The sequence below is a fragment of the Halichoeres trimaculatus genome, unplaced genomic scaffold (assembly GCF_033239565.1).
Source record: "Halichoeres trimaculatus isolate MK-OKI-2021-1 unplaced genomic scaffold, fHalTri1.1 fHalTri1_scaffold_6, whole genome shotgun sequence".
Taxonomy (NCBI): Eukaryota; Metazoa; Chordata; class Actinopteri; order Labriformes; family Labridae; genus Halichoeres; species Halichoeres trimaculatus.
In genome coordinates this window covers 36,851,017-36,862,521 of record NW_027437184.1, presented here as the reverse complement: position 1 = coordinate 36,862,521, position 11,505 = coordinate 36,851,017, and positions in this window count along the sequence as shown.

The following is an 11,505-nucleotide window of genomic DNA, read 5'->3' as shown; positions in this document are numbered from 1 at the left end:
GTGGGTTCACTGTTTTCAAATTTTTCTGACTGTGGCAAGCAATTTGCATCACATGCAGGGCCTGCTCTGGACATTACGTGGCCCTTAGCAGGATCAATTTGTGGCCCTGCTTTGCAGTGGATAGAGGGGTGCACTTTTCCAGCCTTAAGTAGGACACCGCGCCATATCCAGTGTCACTAGCATCTGAGAAGTGGTAGAGCTGTGCTGTGATGGGGTCTACAAAGCCTCTGGGCTTAAAACAAAAATCAACTTATAACTTAGCCACCTTTTGAAGATCTTGCAGCCAGCCAGACCACTGCCTGGAGAAGTAATGGGGAATAGCTTCATCCCAGCCCAAGTTTCTCCTACAAAGCTCCTGTAACAACAGCTTGGCTGGCATACTGAATTGGGGAAAAAATCCCAAAGGGTCATAAAGTGAGCTGAACACTGACATAATGCCTCTTCTGGTCTGTGGTTGTGTAACGGAGTTAAAAATGCATTTTATCTTCTATATATTTTTGTAATTTATTTTTGAGAATTTGTATTAATTTTCTTTGAATATTTTAATGGGTATTTGTGAATTTTATCAATCAGTTTTTATTTAGAGTTATTTTATTTCTCCTGCCGAAATTGCCATTTTGGCCTTTCATGCTTTATGTACCTCCTAAGTTTCCGTAGCTCCTCCGCTATGCCCCTCACAGTGCTAGTCCGCATTGATGAGGGTAAGTTGTATGTAAAAATGCTCCGATATCTTTCTGCTGTTTATATTATGAAATAAGCTATATAAACCGTACATTTTGGTGTGTAGTGCTGCCTGTTCATAATATTACCTTGTCCTGTAGTTTTGGCGCTGTTTTGAACAGTTTAAAATAAAGTTTAGACGATCTTTTCACATTAGTTTTTAGGCGCGATTCCCTGTACTGTGTACCGCCAGAAGCTTTGTTTTCATTCAGAGCAGATTTACTGTTTTATTTACTGTTTAACATCTGTCGTTCAGGAGCTGACGTGCAGAGTGAGGTGCAGAAGGAAAAATATGTGTTTTGTGTCTTCTGCAGGTATGATTTTTGTTTGATTTCTCTTTATTTTCTGGTACATCTGTTTAGTTTTCCTTCCACGGTTTTTCTTCCTACTTTATCCACAAGGTGTCGCTGCTTCATTAACATACTGTGTTTAACATGTTTGTCGGTTGATTTGTTAAGATTATTAAGGCTAAAAAGTATGTTTTTCAGTTATATCTGGTGTGATTTGGTAGACAGTTTTATTCTCAATTTGTGTGTTATATTAATAACATTTGTTTGGCTGTGTTTTGTTACATTTATTATGTGGCTATAGTGCACAGTTTAGCTCAGACAGTGCTAGTCCGCATTGATGAGGGAGCTGACGTGCAGAGTGAGGTGCAGAAGGAAAAATATGTGTTTTGTGTCTTCTGCAGACCAATAAATCCTGAAAAGTGTTCCTGTATCGGTCTCCACATCTATGCCTCAACCACATCCGTTACAGTTGCTACTGCACATAAGTCCTGAACTTGATTTTGTCAGTTTCAATGCACCACTGCAGTCCAAGTGCTCGCTGCATTGGGAGCTGGTCTGTATCAAAATCCAGTTTCATCACTTTTTTTTCTCTCTGGTCCTCAGGGATTGACAGCAGCACTATGCTGCTTTTTACTGGTCCATTTTGAAAGACTAAATCCACTATTGTGACAGAGTCATTGATCAGCTGCACAGCTTCCTCCTCTGAGGCCATGGATTTCAAAAAAATCATCCACCTAAAAATTGCATTTGACTGTACTGACCACTGCAGGGGAGAAATGATGGGCATTATCTTTTGCTGTTCTTCTTGAGGCCTAATTTGCACAGATTGGTGATGATACAGCTCCAAACAAATGAACCTTCATCTAATACTCTAGTGCAGGGTTCTCCAACTCCTACCCTGGAGGGCCGAGAGGCTGCAGGTTTTCTTTCCAAACAAACACTCTACCAGCTGATTTCATTGATTAGTCGCTGCTCTCTGCTTGAAGGTGAGGTAATTAGTGGAATCAGCTGGTGGAGTTTTTGGTAGGAAAGAAAACCTGCAGCCTCACGGCCCTCCAGGGTAGGAGTTGGAGAATCCTGCTCTAGTGGACTGTGTAGTGGCACCATTTGGCTACTACAGGAAGTGAAGAAAGTCAATGTGCTTTTTTGAGACATGTAGGTGGAATATTGCCTTCGTGTCAGCCATTACCAGTTGGAATGTTGGTCAGGTCAGGTCCCTGCAAGGGCTAGCAGTTCAGTTTATTTTCCCCATTCAACTTTTAAACTTTTCAGCTTGTTAAGGACAAGTGTGTTATATCCTTTCACTTTCCTAACGATTAAACTTTTTGATTTATTTAACTTTTTCAAAAAGAAAAAAAAACTTCTCCGTCTGAAATACATGGGGAATTTTAGCTCATCTCTCTAAATCTCCTTCAACTTTGAGAAGTTTGAGCCTCCTCGTACTTCCACTTACAGATTTCATTTAAACTTTAAAATATTCAGCTGTCTTTCCACTCTTCATGTTTATTTCTGCTCTTTAGGTTCAGGTTTAGGTTACTTTATTTGTACCCGTAGGTAGATTTGTTTTGCAGTATGTGAGATCAACATCACACAATTATAAAACACCAAAGACAAGATTAGAACAAATTAAAAAAATTAGAAAATAAACATTGAACATAAAACATTTAGTATTATTATTAAAGTGCTCTATGTTTTATCATCAAAGCAGGAAGTACGGGTGTTGGTTGCAGAGGCAACCTCCATTAAGATCAAGACAGGAATAAAGATCTATAGAATTTAAAGAATAAAAATCTAAAAGAATAAGTAAAAGCGCAGGTAGAAGAAAAGTGCAAGTGCATGAACAGATAAATACTTGTGTGCAAATAGGCTACAATTTATTCAGCTCAGCAATAGCAGCAGGGACAAAACTATTTTTGTACCGCTTGGTTCTCCACTTTGGAACAATGTACCGCCGCCTAGAGGGGAGAAGCTGGAATTCACTGTGAAGAGGGTGGGAGTCATCATTTAAAGCAGAGTTTGCAATCCTCTGTAACTGGTTAATGTACAGGGATGCTGGATAGAGCTGAGGCTCCCCAATGAGACGACTTGCCCACTTCACTACAAGACTCAAGGAATTTTTGTCCTTTAAAGACGTACGGTTGAACCAGGACACCAAGGAAAAAGACAACACTGACTCAATAAAAGCATGATAGAACATAGCCATTAATGTTCTATCAATGTGACAATGAGACAGTTTCCTTAAACAATACAAACGCTGCTGAGCCTTCTTACACACTGCTTCACAGTTGGCTTCAAAGCAAAGTTTTGAGTCGATGACTGTACCAAGGTATTTATATGACTGTACACACTCAATATTCTGGCCCTTGATTGAGGTTAAGCAGTTTTGTTGAGGACTTTTCCTAAAATCTATCAGCATGTCTTTTGTTTTTGCTGTGTTTAGCAAAAGGTGTGACTCCTCACACCAAGCAACAAAATCATCAACAATTGGGCCATGGCTGGACTCTCCCCTTTTAAGTAAACTGACATTGACAGAGTCGTCTGCATACTTTATGATAGCTCTGTTTTCATACATGCTCTGACAAGCATTTGTGTACAGAATGAACAGCAGAGGAGAGAGCACACACCCTTGTGGTGAACCTGTGGATGTGGTTTGTAGGTCAGACAGAACATTGTTAACCCTGACCCTTTGTGTCCTGTCAGTTAAAAAGTTAAGAATCCAGCCCACCAGGTTGTTACTTAAATTGAATTGCTGTAACAGCCTTTCTGCCAAGATGTGGGGCTGGATGGTGTTAAAAGCAGAAGAGAAGTCCACAAATAAGAGCCTGGCATTAGTCCCATTTCCATCCAAGTGTTTAAAAAGCATGTTTAGCAGGGTAACAGTTGCATCCTCCACCCCTCTACTGGGTCTATAAGCAAACTGCATTGGGTCCAGGGCACCATCTGTTGTTCTAAGGATCTCAGACCTGACCAGTTTCTCCAAAGTCTTCATTAAAACTGAAGTCAGAGCAACAGGTCTAAAATCATTTAGAGTCCCAGGAGAGCTGCATTTGGGGACTGGGACCACTACAGCATTTTTCCAAATGTTCGGGATTTGCTGTGTCTGTAGGGACTTATTGAAAATAGAATGAAAGACCGGACTCAGTTCTTTAGCACAGGATTTCAGTAGACGACCACAGATGTTATCTGGGCCATGATGTTTGTTGACTTTAACTGCCATAAAGGCTTTCTCAACTTGTTCCAGTTGAATGTTAAAGTGCTGATCATCCTTTAGTTTGTGGCTGAGTTCCTGTAATTCTGTTCTAAAATCAGAGGTATCAATACGGCAAAAAAAAAAAACAGTTAAGAGCATTGGATAAGTCCACATCTGTGTTAAAACCATTTAAAATAACACGACTATTTTGCTCTGTTCTGCAGCCCTGTTAGAATTTTCATGCTTGCCCACGCTGAGCCAAGGTTATTAGCAGCCATCTTGCTTTCCAGGTCTAACTTATATTTGTGTTTTGATTTTATAATTTCCATCTTTAATTCTTTTGTCGCTGAATGCAAGTCAGATGCTGATCCATTTTTGAAAGCCATAAATATCTTTTAAATATCTTTTACTGTTTTTGAGATTTCACTGTTCAAGCAACATAAACTTTTCACTTTTTTTCCTGAAACCTCTGCTCCTAGAGTGCAGTCATCTTCAGCTAGAGCAGGAGAGGCTCCTGCAGAGATGTTGCAGCTTTCTTGAACGAATTGTCATTACTTCTGAAATCTTCACAGTAGAAAAATAAAAAAAATACATTAAAAAGTAGGTAATCTTGTCCTGCTTCCGACAAAGTGGTTTTAAAGCAAAAACATAGAGCACTTAATCACAAAATGGTCAAATGTCAGGTAAAGTCAGTACTAGCAACCCATTTACTTCAGTTTTAATTCCTGAGGGGTTCTCTCTGAGATCAGTGGAATTATACTCATTTGTCTATTGCTGTCTTGGGCAAATTTCTTGGTCTTCAGACATGAAACTAGCACCGGCAGCTTCCTCAGGGTATTGGGATTCTCAGGGTTTGTTTATTTTTCTCCTGGCACTCACGGTTTTTGCAAGGTGACAGGAGATTCAGACTCTTGCTTTGCCAAAAATGTCTTAAAGACAGGCAGTATCAGGGGAACTTTGGCAGCTGTAGCCTAACGAGCACCTCACTATAACAACCTTTCATCTCATGCAGCTGTACATACTAACTAATCAAAACATTCAGTAACAAAGACACACATGTGTGTGCTCTTTCTGTCACTCACACATCCCAGACCTTTATATGCACTCACATACTGATATTCCCTTCACTACTTCAGATAGTTATAATAACATACCATCCTCTTTGACTTAATCTGCATGCACCACTATTCATACAACTTTTTTCCACAGCTCATGCTTCTTAAAGTACTACTTCTTCTTCTATTATTAGTGCTACATTAACCTCTGTACTTTTTCTTCATATTTTTGCTACTTCTTCTCTCCATTCACAATTTTAGCTCTAGTTCACGTACAGAAAGTCCCAGAATTTCCTTGAACCAAAAAAGCCTAGGTTTCCACTGTTTTGTTACTCTACTGACTCTAAGCTTTAACTACAACAATAGAAAAAACTTAATTTTCTTCACAACAGGCCCCAATATGGCCACATGTCTAAGACGTTACAGTAGGAACATTTGGAGGGCTCACAGCTGGTTGAGACTGTTCAGAGGGTCTGCCTTTATCCTGGTGCTCAATGTGAAGAACTCCAGGGTGCTTTTGGTGACACATGTTGCAATCCAAGCGACTCCTGCAGTCTCTTCTTGTGTGGCCTAATTTGAGGCAACCACAACAAATTCCCCTTTAATTGATGAAATTAATCTTGTTATGATGTATTTTCACTTTGAACTTAGAGCATTTATCCATTAAGTGATTGCTTTGAGAACAAGGCAGACATCTGTGAACAGAAGAGGATTTTGCTTTCCTTTTTCCTTTGCTGTGGATGACAAGGCTTAAAGGCCTTGGGGTAGGTAGGTTGTGGGTCCTCTATGTTGCCAAAAAGTGGATCTGAGGCCATTTTTGCTTGCTTTTCAAGATCACCCAACAGTGCTTTACAACCATTTCTTTCTTGCAGATCACAAACAACACTTCTCCATTTTCCTGTAACTTGTAAAGAAGCTTCAATATAATATAATATAAAACTATATAGTATAATATAATAGCAAGTCTAATTATTTTGTGTACATCATTTGCTCTGTTTGATTGATTGATTGATTGATTTGACTGATTGATGATTCTGAGGTAAACCTGTTCTGAAGGCAGCTGTTGACAACTTTGAACTAGGTCTCTTGGCTGCTCTCTAATGTATTGTTTGAGAAAGTGCATACAGTCACTCCAGTAACTTGTTTGCTCTATTTTCAGACTTGTACTGAAGATAACCTCGATCAAATATGGCAATATTCCTTGCACCAAGTACAGAGTGTAAGTGTAGCTGAACCAGCAGAAAACAATATCATTTTGCTTTTGCAATATGTTAAGAATGTCATTTTGATAATCCTTAATTGGAGCATGGGATTGAGATTGCGGGAATCCAGCTGGCATGCCGTATACATTTTGTGTTGTTTGTATGGAACATAACCAATAAATGCATCACATCTATGTATGCCTCTTGCCTTTGTTTGGGCCTCACAACTGATGATTGAGGTAGTGTGTCAGGCACAGCAGTTTTTACTTTGCATCCATCTTTGGTACAAAAAAATCAGCACCAGGATACAATCCACTTGTTTCTTGAGGATGATTCCTTTCTAAACAAGACTTCATGCCATCTGAGCACTTTGAGACGCTCTGCAAAAAGGTAAGTCTGACACCTGAAGCTGTGCATTGTCACAGCCTGTTCAGTTTCAAAGTCTGATTGTTCCTTTTCTCTCCTCTACGTTTCCTCTTGAGCCTCAATCAAGTACTTCTTTTTTGGCTCTTACCCCCTGAATGGCTTTGGCAGCGTGAAACATCTTGTCCTCTACAGGCCCATTAAAACTTTGGAACCAGATTAATTTTTATCAAAATGAAACTGAAAATGAAGCATTCAAGTGAACTGAAGGGGATGAGTTCAAGATCAAAGGCGAGACATAAGGAGGAAAACAAATTGAAACATAAGGAGACCCTGACTTCCACACCTCAGCGACAGACAATGGCAGAGGCAGGTGAAATCAAGGCACTAACTGTGGAGCTCAAGGCAACAATTTTGGCAGAAACCAAGGAATTCAGAGAGGAATTTAAGGATTTCCGAGTGGAAACTGAACGGGACATTAAGAAAATAAGGCAAAAAACAAAGGATCTAAGAGAGGATGTGGACAAAACCAAGAAATGAGTTTTGGAGTTGGAGACCCGAGTGAGTGCTCTTGAGGATGAGAAACGTGAGCAACAGAAAATACTAACTCAGCACACCCGCCAAATAACTGAAATGGGAGACCAGATTGACTATTTCGAAAACAAATCCAGGCAAAATAATGTATGTCTATAAAATGTAATGGAACAGAGCGAGGGCGGCAATATAATAACTTTCATTCAGTCACTATTTAGTGGAGCTCATAGCAGAGTTTCAGGGGCAGGACCACACCTCAACCTCACCCCTTCCGGTATTTAAACCCTCCTAACCTTTCATGTCCTGTTTGTTCTCACTTCATACGCCGTAACACGCCTCCCAAGCTGAAAGAGCATAAATCAAAAAAACTAACTTCAAGCATCACTTTGTTAACTGGTTACTTACCATCCGAAGTTTTCCATGGATTCCATCAGTCTTTCGACTTCTGAGGAAGATCTCTTAGAAACCCAGGAAGACATCAATGAAACGTGGACACTGCGGAAAAACTCTGTGCCCGAAGCTGATCCAACTGTGCTGGAGCCCCCGCTCTCAGCCGCGCCAGGACCACCCAGCAACGGACATACTCCACCGACCCATCACATTATTTCCTCTGTGGTCCACGTGCCGCCAGGTTCGTCTCTCAATAGGATTCAGTGTTATGGTTCTGACGAAGAATCCACACCGTCTCTCAGCCCCCCTCCCTCAACAAAGAAGAGAGGCTTCCGCTCCACACCGCCGTCGGGGTCCCCCTACTCCTTCACCCCAGAGGCTCTCAGCTGCCGCCTGCCAGAGTCTCAACCCTCTACCCAGACCGGAGCACCATCACGCCCCAGATAGGTCTCCAGTTCTCCTACCCTAGACCAGAATTTCTGATTGGACTGTTGCCTCTCTCCAAAAAGCTCTTAAAAGCAAGAAAATTCCATCCAACCGGTATGACAACAAGATGAAACTCTTCAACACTCTGTTGTCTTCCTGCTGCTCACCGGACTCTGTCCCGCCTTCTCATGATGTCATCACGCAAGACATCGCTCCGCTGGGTGAATGCAGCACTAAAGGGCCATTACACTCATCTCCAACTCGGAAGAAGCCAAGGAGAGGACAATTGAATAAAAGCCACAAATACTTCAGATGGCATTTCAGTTGCCATACCTCATTCCCATGCCAGTCAGTTTTCACACAGTAATTACCTTCCGAGCACCCAGGATCATTTTCATCAAAATTTTCAGCCTAATCACCAACAGAAATCTGTCACTTCCAGGGCCATCTCTTTTCTCCCACATCAGGTCCCTCCTTCTCATGTTTCAAACTCAGGGCAGCAAACCTCCACAGCAGCATCCCACCAGCCCTTTCAGCCACCCACCACTTCAGGATCACCACAGGATACCACGGCACCCATTTGTCAGCTTTTCCTGGTTTAAATTCCTCCCAGCCTGTTTCAGCTAGAACTTACGACACTGGGCTGCTTACGACCTCAGCAGGTCTTTCCCACCAACACCAGCTAGCGTCAGTCGGGGCATCGGGCACCGGGATGTCAATGCCCCCAGCTGTTCAAAATCAATCGCATCAACTGTCAGCGCCAGTCGGGGCACCGGGCACCAAGATGTCAATGCCCCCAGCTGTTCAAGATCAATCGCATCAACTGTCAGCGCCAGTCGGGGCACCGGGCACCGAGATGTCATTGCCCCCGGCTTCTCAAACCCAACTACATTTTCAGACAGCACCGGTCGGGGCATTGGGCACCGGGATGTCTTTGCCCCCGGCTTCTCAAACCCAACCACCTTTTCAGACAGCACCTGTCTGGGCATTGGGCACCGGGATGCCATTGCCCCCGGCTTTTTATTCCCAACAACAGCAAGCTTTAGCTGGAGTACCAGGCACTGAGTTGCCGATGCCAGCAACTTTCATTCCTCAGCAACAATTTCAGTCAGCTTCAGCCGAGGCATTAGGCACCGGGATGCCATTTCCCCTGGCCTTTTATTTCTTACAACAGCAAGCTTTAGCTGGAGTATAAGGCACCAAGTTGCCACCATCAGCAATGTTCATACCTCAGCAGCAATTCCAGCCAGCTTTGGTTGGGGTTTCAGGCACTGGGTTGCTACTCACTCAGCCAATCTCTACCCACCGAGCACCTCATGCTTTCACTTTAGCTACAGCTAACCCACCTTGCCGTCAACCTTGCTCTTCAATTTCACGCCCCTCTCCGGTACCCAATAATCTCCGCAAACAGATACTCAACTGTAATTACATAGATCTTTACTTATCCTGCCTTCTCTTCGTCAGTCTAGTGCAGATAGAATTCAAGACGGTTTTGAGCAGAGCCCCTCTAAAAAAGCTACAGTTTCCAACCCTTCCAAAGACCTATCACCAACTGACTTCGCTTCTGCCTTTTCCGTTTTTTGAGGGACGTTCTCTGTTCTCAATTTCCTGGCAGCCGTCAGGAATTAGATGATTACTTGTCTCTCGTTCTAAATCTAGCCCTTTGCTTCGGAGGCAATGGCTTCTACCAGTATCACATTCATTTTGCTTCAGAAGCAGCAGCCCGGCTTCAGCAGTTTAATGAAAATACCTACTGGGGCAGCCTTGATAACGAGGTCTATTGCCGCATTTTCACATCCCGTGCAGCTACACCATGTTGTCTCTGTGGTGCCCCCTCTCATCTTGCCTTCTCTTACTCCTTCCCTGCCCACACAAAGCCTCGACTAACCACACATTTTCTGCATTCTCCCGGTTATCAACAGTGGCCCCACCGGTTCCTCAGCCCCCAGTGCAGACAGCTTTTTCATCAGTCTTCCCCTGGAATAGTGGGTTTGACAAGAAAGGCAGACCCATAATGCGTCAAGCAGGTCGTGCCATTTGCAATAATTTTAAAGAGTCTGGGTGCAGTATGTCTCAGTGTCGTTTCCTCCATATTTGCTACTATTGCGGGGGAAGCCATGCCCGCTTGGCCTGTCCTCACAACCCTGTGACAACTCAGAAACAAGGTCAGAACCTATCCTCACCCATCAATCTTTCAGCACTAGCCACAGCACTTAAAAATTATCCAATCAATAATGGTTTCATGATTGGCCCATTCTCCACCCCTCCTTTTCCAACATTCCGCATCAGTCCCATTGGCATTGCAACTAGGAAATACTCTGGGAAAAAACGTATTATAATCGATCTATCTGCACCACACTGTACTACAGTACCTAGTATCAACAGCCCAATTCCTAGCGAGGACTACTCCCTTCACTATGCAACCATTAATCATGCCATCTCACTAATCAAACTTGCCGGGAACGGTTCCTGGCTCTCAGAAGCAGACATCTCCAATGCTTTCAAGGTTCTCCCTCTTCGTTCCGATTTCTGGCAATTTTTTGGTGTCAAGTGGAGAGGCGCTTATTACTTTGCAGTTACGCTCACTTTCGGTTGCAAGTCCAGCCCTTGGCTTTTTTTTTTTCTTTCTTTTTTTCCCCTTGTCTGCATTATCTTTACAGCTGAGCACTGTGTCCGTTGGAAAGACTAATGCATTTTTTTCTAGCAGTGACAGATATGTGAATATGAATCACTGCTATAGTGACCATCACCAGCCCTCCCTGTAGGCTACTCCATCATATAAAACTTAACTTAACCCCTGATGTGAGCTGAAGGGGAGGACCGTGCCACACCAGAAGGGGGAACAGTGACAGACAAGGCAGGACAAGACAAGACAAGACAACTGGGAGAAGAACAAACAGGTATTGTAGTTAGTTCAAGATAGTTGTCCAAGTGCTGTGCTGATCTAAATCCATACTGGAAGTAAAGGCTGCAAGAAACCAGAGACACCAGAGATGTGTAGTCTTGATAAAAAAGGGGGGTAGACCCTTGGTGGTGGGATATGGAGGAGACATAGGATGTGAGAAGATGCGTATGACTGCCCAACTCAGCATGTTCTGACGGGACTAATTGCTTCTTTACATTTAGTCTCAACAGGAGCTCGAGTGTCTATACACACATGCGTGTCAGGCGGTCACCGAATACCCAAGTAGCTGCCCATACCCATAGGGACTGCGGCCAAGGGTCCCCCCAGAGCCACCAGGGCACCCAAGACCCACCACACGCCCCCCAGAGCCACAGAATCCAAATACAGCCCCAGGACCCAAGGGGGCACCAACCCGACCCATCAAGGGCGC